Genomic DNA, 11,150 nt, shown 5'->3' on the forward strand with positions numbered 1-11,150 from the left:
AGGCTTATCCTATTTTTTACTTTTTTGTTTATTTTTGAACTCATAGTCATAGGTCACTTCTCCATCAACGTCTGCCCCTACAAGGGCTGCTGCTTGTCTATATCAACAAGAAAGGTCGATTAAAATCACCATCTTTTTCCCAACCTTATCAATAACTTCAATTTTCAAAATGGGTTAACCTAAATAATTAAAAAATATATAGTTATCTCACCCATTCCAAAATCGTTGCAGTCTTATCAATTTTTTTGTGAAATTTAAATGAAAAAACAAACATGTTTTATTACATAAATTCAGTTGAAGATAATTTAAATATTATTAATGGCTTCATCTGAAATATTATCATGCATGGACCACTACCATTTATTTGATTGTAGAGTATTGACAAGAACCATGATAGTTACTTTAGTGGAGATTCAAATATATAATCTAGCTAAATCTGTAATTAGGCAAAAAAATTGTCTACATTAATTTTTGTTTTAATGTCTTTTTTTGTTATAATACATAAATTGTTTACGATTTCTTTTGAAAATAATTATGTTTAAATGTATTTTTAATAATATGTTTTTGACTTAAACTATATGATACGTGGAAAGTACAAAATTTAAACTGACTCGAAGAAAAGTTGCATAATAATATAGTATAGAAAGTATCTAAATTGTGACCAATAAACATTGTAGAAAAAAAATACTTATACTTTTGTTGAAAAAATTGAAACCTCAAATGCTCAAGAGAAAGGGACTGACTAGAGTGTGACCAGAAGCATCCTATGTTCTAAAAGTGAAGTAACATAAGTAAAAATCAATTAATAAATTATTATTTTAGTTGGAAAATTTAATTAAGTGGATAAGTGATTAAAGGATATGTTTGTTTTTGAAGTTCTAGGTTTGAATTGTTGTGTCCATACTCTGTATTTTTTAATGATTTGTAGAGGTAATGAACAGATACAACTTTCTAATCACTTTATATTATTAAAAATGTCCAATACTTTAATATGAAATACTAAATATTTTTATTATATATATATATATATATATATATGAAGCTCATATGTTTATGGCATAGAATTTACTCGAAGGGATGAGAAGTCTCCAAATGGCATTGATTATAATGCGTTACAATTTGTCCAAGTGTTTTTGGGTGTCCGTGCAATCATAGTTTTCAGAATCGGATCAGTTAGCGAACCGATTATATTATCGGTTCATTAGTTTAATCGGTTAAATCGGTCCGATCGGTCGGAAGAATCGGACGACGAAATAATTATTTAAAAAATTAAATAAAAATATCAAAAATATTTAATAAAAAATAATTTTTTATATCACAAGTTATATTCAAAGCAAGTCATAACATATATAAATTAAAAACCATAAAATCAAGTGAAACAAAATGATTTAAATTAACTACAACATAATATTTAAGTTAAAACATATTAAATAATAAATATAATTATATAACTATAATTAAAAAATAAATTTGGGGTTAAAAAAAGATAACAAAATGATATTGTTTGGTTTAATTTTTTTTTTAAAAAAAACAATCCCACATGGCTAAGAAACATAGAAGAGCATCCCAAAAGTCTAAAGAGTAAAAATATGAGAACAAAACAATCACAAATTGCTAAGAAACATAGAAGAGCATCACAACTAACTTCTATAAATAATAGAGGTAATTTGGCATTCAAAATCATAGAGCCTTTTTGGTGAGCATTGAGTGAACTATTCTTTCACTTCAATCAAGCTCGAATTTTAGGCTTCAATTGAGCTTCTAATTTTTTTTTAGTTCAAGTCTTTTTGTGTTCAAGTTTCAATATTATATTTCGAGTTCGAGTTAAACTTGATAATTTTTAACTTGTGAGTTTGAGTGGAGTTGAGCTTACTTTTAAAGTTTTCAAGTTCGAGTCGAGCTCAGCAATACTCGAGTTCGACTTGGCTCGTTTAACAAACGACGTTTGGTTTAATTTTTTTTAAAAAAAACAAAATTTTCGGTTTTTTCCGATTTTTTCCGGTTTTCAGCCGGTCCAGTTCGAACGGTTCAATGGTTCTGACCGGTTCACTAATAGCGGTTCAATCGATTTAGATTGAACCGGATTAGACAACGATTTTCAATTGAACCGACCGATCCGATCCGATTTTCAAAATAATGCGTGCAATATAAAGAAAATGTCCCCCGTAAACATGTTAAAGGCATCACCAAGTTGGCCATTGATAACCCCATTCTGTCTTTCTTCTCAACGTTTTGAGAAAAAAGGTTTAAAGCCACCATGCATCCTTAGTTATAATCCAGATTGTAAATTAGTCCCTAACTTTTAAAATAATTTAATTGAATCCTTAAAGCTTGCGTATCGTATCAAACGAGTTCTATTTCAAATGACAATCGTAGAGTATATTCAAAATACGTGAATTAAATTTAAAATATGTGTAAACCACTATGGACAATTTAGATTTGATATGCATAAAAAATTGTCATTAAAATTAAAATAGGATATTTAGTTTCTTAATACGTTAAATCCAAAATATCAATGTAGCATGCATGGATGTGTTTAAATGTTTATTCACATATTTTAAACATAGCCTACGTCAAATTTGAGTTAATATAGCAGCTAAGTTGATGTCTAGGATGAGAGAATGATCTATTCGATACAATGCTAATACTTTTAATAAATCGTTTTTAATATTTTAAAATTTAAAGATTAGTTTAAAAGATAGACTGAGATTGGAGATGTCTTATGTAATTAATAAAAAAATTATTTAGAAAGTATTTTTTTTTTAAAAACCTACTAGTTTTATTTATTCCAAATTAATTTGGTAATGCTTATTTTGTATTATTTTGTTTGGCTTTGCTTGATAGACACTTCTTCAATCAAAAATCGATTTAGATATTTTACCATATCCAAACATTTCGGAATATAAAAGTGTTATATTGTAAGTTAATTTTAAGTGTCTAAAGAAGGTTTTGTTAAAAAAATGTGTTTAACGATTCCAAAGTTACTCTTTTAAGTATCTACGCCGTAACGACCTTTAAAAAATGTGTTATTTGACACATGTCATGTCTATATTTAAAAAAATAATGTTAAATTAAAACATAAAATATTATTATGTTTAAAAAAAACATAATTTTTTTAAAATTATTAAAAAAAACTTCAAAACCTTAAAATTTCTAATTCCAAACCCTATTTCCCATCGTCGACAGTCATATCTGGCCACTGCCTCCATCATCAAATGGTCATCACTTGTCGGTGAGTTCCTTGGTGGACAAGCATGGCAGTTAGGCCTGTAAACGAACCAAACGTTCAACGAACCGTTCGTAAACCATTCAGCGGGAAGTTCGTTTATGTTCGTTTATTTATTAAACGAACAAACATGAACATGAATTTATGTCCATTTAATTAAATGAATAAACACAAACAAATGTCTTGTTCGTTCATTTACGTTCGTGAACGTTCGGTAATCCGTTCGTTTATGTTCGGTCATTTATGTCTGTGTATGTTCGTTCATTTATGTCTGTGTATGTTCGTTTATGTCCGTTTGTTTATATTCAACCCAAGCTCCATACCTATTTAAAATATTAAAATCAAATTATTAATATTTTAAAAAGCCAAATAATTTTAAACACAAATCAATTAAAGAAAAGACAAACCATACCCATTTAAAACTCAAATAATTTTAACTCTGAAGTTTTAGGCTATATTAATGAATAATGAATTTTATGGGGTTATTTTTGTTTACATTCGTTTACGTTCATTTATTGTGTTCATTTGTTATGTTTGTGCATGTTCTTTTATGTTAATTTATTGTGTTCATTTATGTTCGTTTACATTCATTTATTGTGTTCGTTTACATCCATTCGTTTATGTTCATTCATTTGTGTTCATTTATCATTTAAATTAACGAACATGAACGAACACGAACAAGTTGCATTCCTTAACGAACGAACACGAACAAGCTGCATTCCTTAACGAACGAACACGAACAAGCAATTTTGTGTTCGTTTATGTTCGTGTTCAATTATTTATTCGATTAAAGTTAAACGAACGAACATGAACATACCTCATTCGTGTTTGTTCGATTCATTTATAGTCCTAAATGACAAGTCAAAAAAGAAAGGAAAAGTGTTAATTGGTCAGATAGAATTCGAGTAGTTTAGAAGGGGTTTCACTAATAACTATATTGTTTTAGAATTTGTGTTATTGTCATGATGGAAGCTGAGTTAGGGCTGAAAAAGGGAGAATTGGGAATGAAATCGAATCGATTAGGGATTGAAGATGCTTAGGGAATTTGGAACGGGGAAAGAAGTGAAATTGGAAGGGCTGGAAGTAAAAGAGAAGAAGCTACTGTTGGGGCAAAAATTGATGAAGCAAATGGGTCAGATGATGGAAATAACGGGCCAGGATGACAATGGGCTTTGGGTATGAATTCTTCTGGAATGAGCTTGCATGAGTCAGCAGATTTATTTGTTAGTTTGTTAGATTTATAGTACATGTCAGTTGTAAGGTACTTGTGTATATATAAGATTGTACCTGATTCTATGTGAATCATCTTTTATGAATGAATGACAAGTTTTTCCTAAATTCCTTTCTATCTCTTCTGAAATCTCAATTATTCACCTCTAATTTGTGATAAATAGGTAATCAGAGCCTATATTCTGGTCAATCAGAAAACTGGGAAAGCAGAAGAATGCTCAAATAATGGCAGATGATGCAGCGTTGACTGCCATCAACAGGGCATTAAGGAGTTACAAAATCAAGTGGCATATTTGAAAGATTATACCTAAATGCCAAAATGGTGGGAAAAGAAGGAGCAAAGATTGGAGAACCTGGAAACCGAGTTTGCTGAACATAAAGGATATTTGACTAGTATCCTGAAAATATTGAGGAGCAAAGAAGGAGAGGAAACTTCTGAAGACGATACAAGTGAAGGTAAAAAGAAAGACAACCAGGAAAATGATATCTCCAAATCAACAGGCAAGGTTCCTATACAAGTTTCTGTAATAGGAGACAAAGGAAGGTATTCTTATCAACCTAATGAACCATGCATTTTAGTATCTAAACCAGTGGCTTTCTAGAGTTCTATGCCTATGAATCAGAAGTTACAACTAGATAACAATATAGCTAGTGCTAGTGAGATTAAAATGGGCAGTGAAAGAGATGTTGATTTTAAAAATTCATGTAGAGGTCCTCTTGGAAGCTCAGGGTCTATCTTACCTCGACCAAAAATAAAGTTACAAATGTTTGATGGTAGCAATCCTAAAGGATGGATTAGAAAATGCCGAAAATACTTTAATCTATTGGGAATTCAAGAAGAGCAGAAATTGGAAGTAGCTGCCATGTATCTAATGGGGAAGACTGAGACTTGGTTTGATGGCTATATCATGCAGAAGTATATAGTATCATGGCATGAATTTGAGGCAGACTTGTGCCATAGGTTCTGTGACAGAAATTATTCAGACATTATTGAAGAGTTTAACAAGTTAATGCAAAAGGGAAGTGTGAAAGAGTACCAAGAAAATTTTGAGGAGTTGAAACCTTATTTGCTATAACAAAATATGCATTTGGGGGAATTTTATTTTTTTTAGCTTTATTAGTGGCCTCAAGGAAAATATTAAGCACAAGATTAAGGTGCTGGAGCCTAAAACTCTATCTGATGCATATAGGTAAGCCAAACTTTATGAGATGGCAAATAAGATTGAGACAAAAAAGTATAAAGTTCCTACCATAAATTTTGCTTACATACCTCAGAATACTCAGCCAAAGAACTTGAACAATGGTGTGATGGCTAAATCAAGTTCCCTGAATAATAATGCTAAGCAAAGTTTGGTGGAGTACAAGAGATCTCACAATTTATGCTTTAAATGTGGGGAAAGGTTTACCCCTAGACATCAATGCAAGGTCAGACATCTGAATTGCATGGAATAAGAAGAAGAGTCTGCTGAAAGGATATGACTAAAGAAGAATCTAAAGAAAAGGAAGAAGCAGAGAAAGAAACTCTGGAAATATCCATTAATGCCATTACAGGAAATGTGGGTCACACCATTTTGAGAATAAAAGGGTTTATCAGGGGAAAACTAGTGAATATACTGATAGAAAGTGGAAGCACTCATAGTTTTGTAACTTGTAAGTGGCTAAGGAAGGAGTAGAGTTAGTAAACACTCCACCAATAGTAATTATAGTAGCTAATAGAGAAGATGTACACCAATGCTAGGAGTAACAAGGTGAGCTGGAAGATGCAAGGATATGAATTCCAACATGATTTTAGAGTTTTGTCCTTAGGAGATAGTGACATGGTGCTTGGTGTGGATTTGATGGAGGAATCCAGTCTCAATTTGATGGACTTTAAGTCTAGGACTATCAGTTTTATGAAAGAAGGGAAGACTATTGTTATTAAGGGAACTCAGAAATTACCCCTAGTCAGAACCATCACAAGAGAAAAATTTCATAAATTAGCAGAAAATGATACTGAATTGAGTGGGAAATTTTTTTGGTTGAGTGCAGAAGTTGCTGAAAGTAAAACTCCTGCATCACTTCAGAATTTACTGGAAGAATTTCAGGAAATTTTTGAAGAACCTAAAGGAACGCCTCCAAGAAGGAAACATGATCATGCTATTGTCCTAAAAAAGACTCACAACCTGTGAATCTCAGACCCTACAGGTTTACACACTCCCATAAGGATGAAGTAGAAAAGTAGATTGTTGAAATGCTATTAGCTTCTATCATTCAAGTTAGTCAAAGCCTTTTTGCTTCTCCTTGCCTATTAATCAAGAAGAAGGTTGGAACTTGGAGATTCTGTGTAGATTACAAATAGCTTAATTCGGCTACCATCAAGAAAAATTTCCTATTCTTATAGCGGAAGATTTACTAGATGAACTTAATGGAGCTGCATTCTTCTCAAGAATTGATCTAAGGTATGGATATTCGCAAATCAGAATTAAGGAAGAAGACATTCACTAGACTGCTTTTAGAACTCATCAAGGACATTATGAATTTAAAGTAATGCCCTTTTGGCTTACTAATGCTCCATCTACTTTTCAAGCATTGATGAACGATTTATTTGGTGAATATTAAGAAGATTTGTTCTAGTGTTCTTTGATGACATTTTAGTTTACAGCTCAAACTTGATAGAACATGAACAACATCTAAGAATTGTTTTAAAGATTCTGCTGAAGAATAAGTTATATGCTAAAAGGAGCAAATGCTTCTTTGAACAACAACAAGTGGAGTATTTGGGGCATGTGATTTCAACACAGGGAGTGGCTACTGATCCTGCTAAGATTCAAGCCATGAAGCAATGGCCTTTGCCTAAGAATTTGAAATCCTTGAGGGGTTTATTAGGTTTGATAGGACACTACAGAAAATTCATTAAAGGATATGGAGAGCTGAGCAAACCTTTGACTAATATGCTCAAGAAAAAAGGATTTTATTGGACTCAGGAAGCAATGACAACATTTGAGGGACTAAAACAAGTTGTGTAAAACCCCAGTTCTAGCCTTACCTAATTTTGAGCAGAATTTGTTTTTGGAAACAGATGCTAGCTCAAAGGGTATTGGAGCAGTGTTGTCTCACGAAGGAAGGACTATATCTTATCTCAGTAAAGCTCTTGAACCAAAGCATGCAGACCTTTCAATCTATGAAAAGGAATATCTAGCAATTTTAATGGCAGTTTCCCACTGGAGACACTATTTGGAAAGTGGACCATTTGATATCAAGAAAGATCATGAACCCCTAAAACATCTACTAGAGCAGAAACTAACTATAACTATTTATAAAAAGGGACTTACTAAGTTGTTGGGGTTGTATTATACAATTCAATATAGAAACGACAAGCATAATAAAGTAGCTGATGCTCTTTTTAGACAACAAGGAGATTCTGGAGAATTTTTACAAATGGGCATAACAATTATCAGTCCTACTTAGATACAAGACATTGAACAAAGTTATGAGGATGATGCTATTGCATAAGAGAAGCTGCCTATTTTGGTTATTCAATCAGATGTTATAGAAGAGTGGAAGTTGGTTCAAGGAGTTCTGTATTTTAGGAATAAAGTATATGTAGGCAGCAAGGGCGATATAAAAGAAAAGATTATTCTGGCTTTACATGACTCAACACTAAGAGGACACTCAGGTATTCAAGCTATATATCAAAGAATTAGGTCCTATTTTTTCTGGCGTAGAATTAAAACTATGATACAACAACATGTGCAACAATGTGAAATCTGTCAAAGGACAAAAATTGAACACATTGCTAAACCAGGTTTGTTACAACCTATTCCAGTCCCAAACAATGCTTGGGAAGTCATTACCATGGACTTCATTGAAGGTTTACCAGCTTCTATGAAACACACATGCATTCTAGTGGTGATAGATAAATTTACGAAATATGCTCATTTCTTACGCTTATCTCACCCATATACAGTGGTGGAAGTTACCAGGATATACTTAGACCAAGTTTACAAACTACATGGTCCTCCTTAGGTTTCTATTTCAGACAGAGACAAGATTTTTACTAGTCTCTTTTGGCATGAATTATTGAAACAATTAGGAATGACTACGTTCTTTAGCAGTGCCTATCATCCTGAAATGGATGGGCAGACTGAAAGTCTCAATCAATGCTTAGAACAGTACCTTAGATGTATGTGTTTGGTTAAACCATCCTCATGGTCAAAGTTGTTAGCTCAAGTAGAGAGGTAGTACAATACTAATTACCACACTACTTTGGGAATGGCTCCATTTGAGGCACTATATTGTTATAAACCTTCTAATTTGAGTTGATCAGAAGAATCTAATGTTGGGGCAGTTCAAGACATGATGCAACAACGTGATCAATTAAATACATTGTTACAAGAGAAACTACTAAAGGCTAGCAATCGTATGAAACAAATAGCAGACTGTAATCACATAGATAGAGAATTTCAGGTGGGAGAGGAGTTTACCTGAAGCTCTAGTCCTATAGACAGACATCACTTGCTTTGAGGAAAAATATGAAACTTACTGCCAGATACTTTGGTCCCTACAAAATTTAGCAAAGAATTTGTAAGGTTGCCTACAGGTTACAGTTACCGTCAGATTCAAAATTACATCCTATTTTCCATATTAGTTTACTCAAAAAGAAAGTTGGACACACCAGTGTACCTTTAATAGATCCTCCCGATCTCACGATTGATTGCCAGATGAAGGTTTACCTAGCAATAGTCTTGAATAAGAGGATGATTAAACGCCAAAATCAACTAATTACCCAATTGTTTATTTAATGGAAGAATATGGTACCAGTTGAAGCGACTTGGGAAGATTACACGGTGTTAAAAACTCAATTTCCCTATTTTGATCCTTGAGGACAAGGATCCTCTGATAGAGGGGGTATTGTCATGATGGAAGCTGAGTTAGGGCTGAAAAAGGGAGATTTGGGATTAAAATTGAATCGATTAGGGATTCAAGATACTAATCGATTAGGGATTGAAGATGCTTTGGGAATTTGGAACGGGGAAAGAAGTTAAATTAGGAGGACTGGAAGTAAAAGAGAAGAAGTTACTGTTGGGTCTAAAATTGATGAAGCAAATGGGTCAGCTGATGGAAATAACGAGCCAGAATAACAATAGGCTGATGGAAGTAAAAGGGATTTATATGTTAGTTTGTTAGATTTATAGTACATGCCAGCTGTAAGGTACTTGTGCATATATAAGATTGTACATGATTATATATGAATCATCTTTTATGAACGAATGACAAATATTTCCTAAATTCCTTTCTATCTCTTCTGAAATCTCAATTATTCACCCCTAATTCGTTACAGTTGTTATTCAAAGTTGCAGGTTAACAGTGTGGATTGTAGAATTTATTAATAATTTTCTTGAGGGTTCTTCTCTTTGATCGTCAATGAAAGGATGGAATTGATCTGTTTCTATTGTGGAAATCCCCCTTGTTGGGCAGCGGTGGCGGTGAGCACCGATAGCCTACTCAATGATAAGGGTTTAGAGTTAGAGATTTAAGAAATTTGAGTTATTTAAAGTTGTATTTTTTAAAAAGGAGTAACATTTTTAAATTTATTCAAAAAAAATAAAAAATATAAATATCATATGTATCAAATAATAATTTTTAACAATCGGCGTAGGCACTTAAAAATGTAACAGAGAAAATACTAGACACATATTTGGAGCAAAACATTTTTTAGACATAAAATTAACTTAGGAAGTAATTTGGACACTTATTTTTGCATTAAGACTTACTTTAAAGTAAGATAATTTTGTTAATAGTGTGGGACGATTATAAGGTAGTATCTATTTATAATTTTTCTTATTGATTGACAATACGTATAAACGTTGCCGACGTAACTGCTCGAATTTGAGACTCCTAAGAAGAAAATATTCTCTTTTACTACTAAGGTCAGTCAATAGGTTAAAAATTATATCAGTTGGTGTTTATTTTTTTATATAAAAAGTCACTAGTTTTATTAAAATAGAAAAATATCCAGAATTACAATAAAGATTTACAAACTAAACGTAAACAAAATTATAATTAAAACATTTTCCTATAAGCACTTGACACAAAAACTAGCCACCTAGATCAAACAAGGACCGAATATGAAAAAGGTTTAAAAACCTAACAAAAATGCTCGAACAAATAAAGATACAAAAATTTGACTGCATCGGCAAACGAACAACAAAAGGGGATAAAGATATTAAAAGACCACTGAAAAATCGTAAATCCTAGTCAGTGACGTGAGAAAACTATCCACAAATGCAAAACAGATATCCAAATCAATCTGAGGGTCTAAAGCAGGGAAGATCATCATGATAACAAATAAATGCCATCTTGATCAGTAGCGACGATGTAAAATCCAACCCTAAGAAAAAGATAAACGAAAATAACAGTCAAACAATCGAAAACTACCAAAAGATAGAGATAAACGTGTCTCAAGGACAAAATTATTCTTATTAAAAAAACTAAAAACCAAAAAGAAAAAATAACCAACGATTGACAACCAATATTAAAATCGGTGTCACCGCCGGCTAAATAAAATCAAAGAAGAAAAATTTAATTTGATCTATAGAAAATGACATAAATTATAAAGAAAAAAAAAGGAGAAAGGGAAGAAGAGCGGCTAGGTTTAGTTGAGTATGTTTAGTGTTTTTTTTAGCCATCGTTAGATCAGTTGATGTTTATAAAC

The sequence above is a fragment of the Hibiscus syriacus genome, unplaced genomic scaffold (assembly GCF_006381635.1).
Source record: "Hibiscus syriacus cultivar Baekdansim isolate YM2019G1 unplaced genomic scaffold, ASM638163v2 tig00111848_pilon, whole genome shotgun sequence".
NCBI classification, from domain to species: Eukaryota; Viridiplantae; Streptophyta; class Magnoliopsida; order Malvales; family Malvaceae; genus Hibiscus; species Hibiscus syriacus.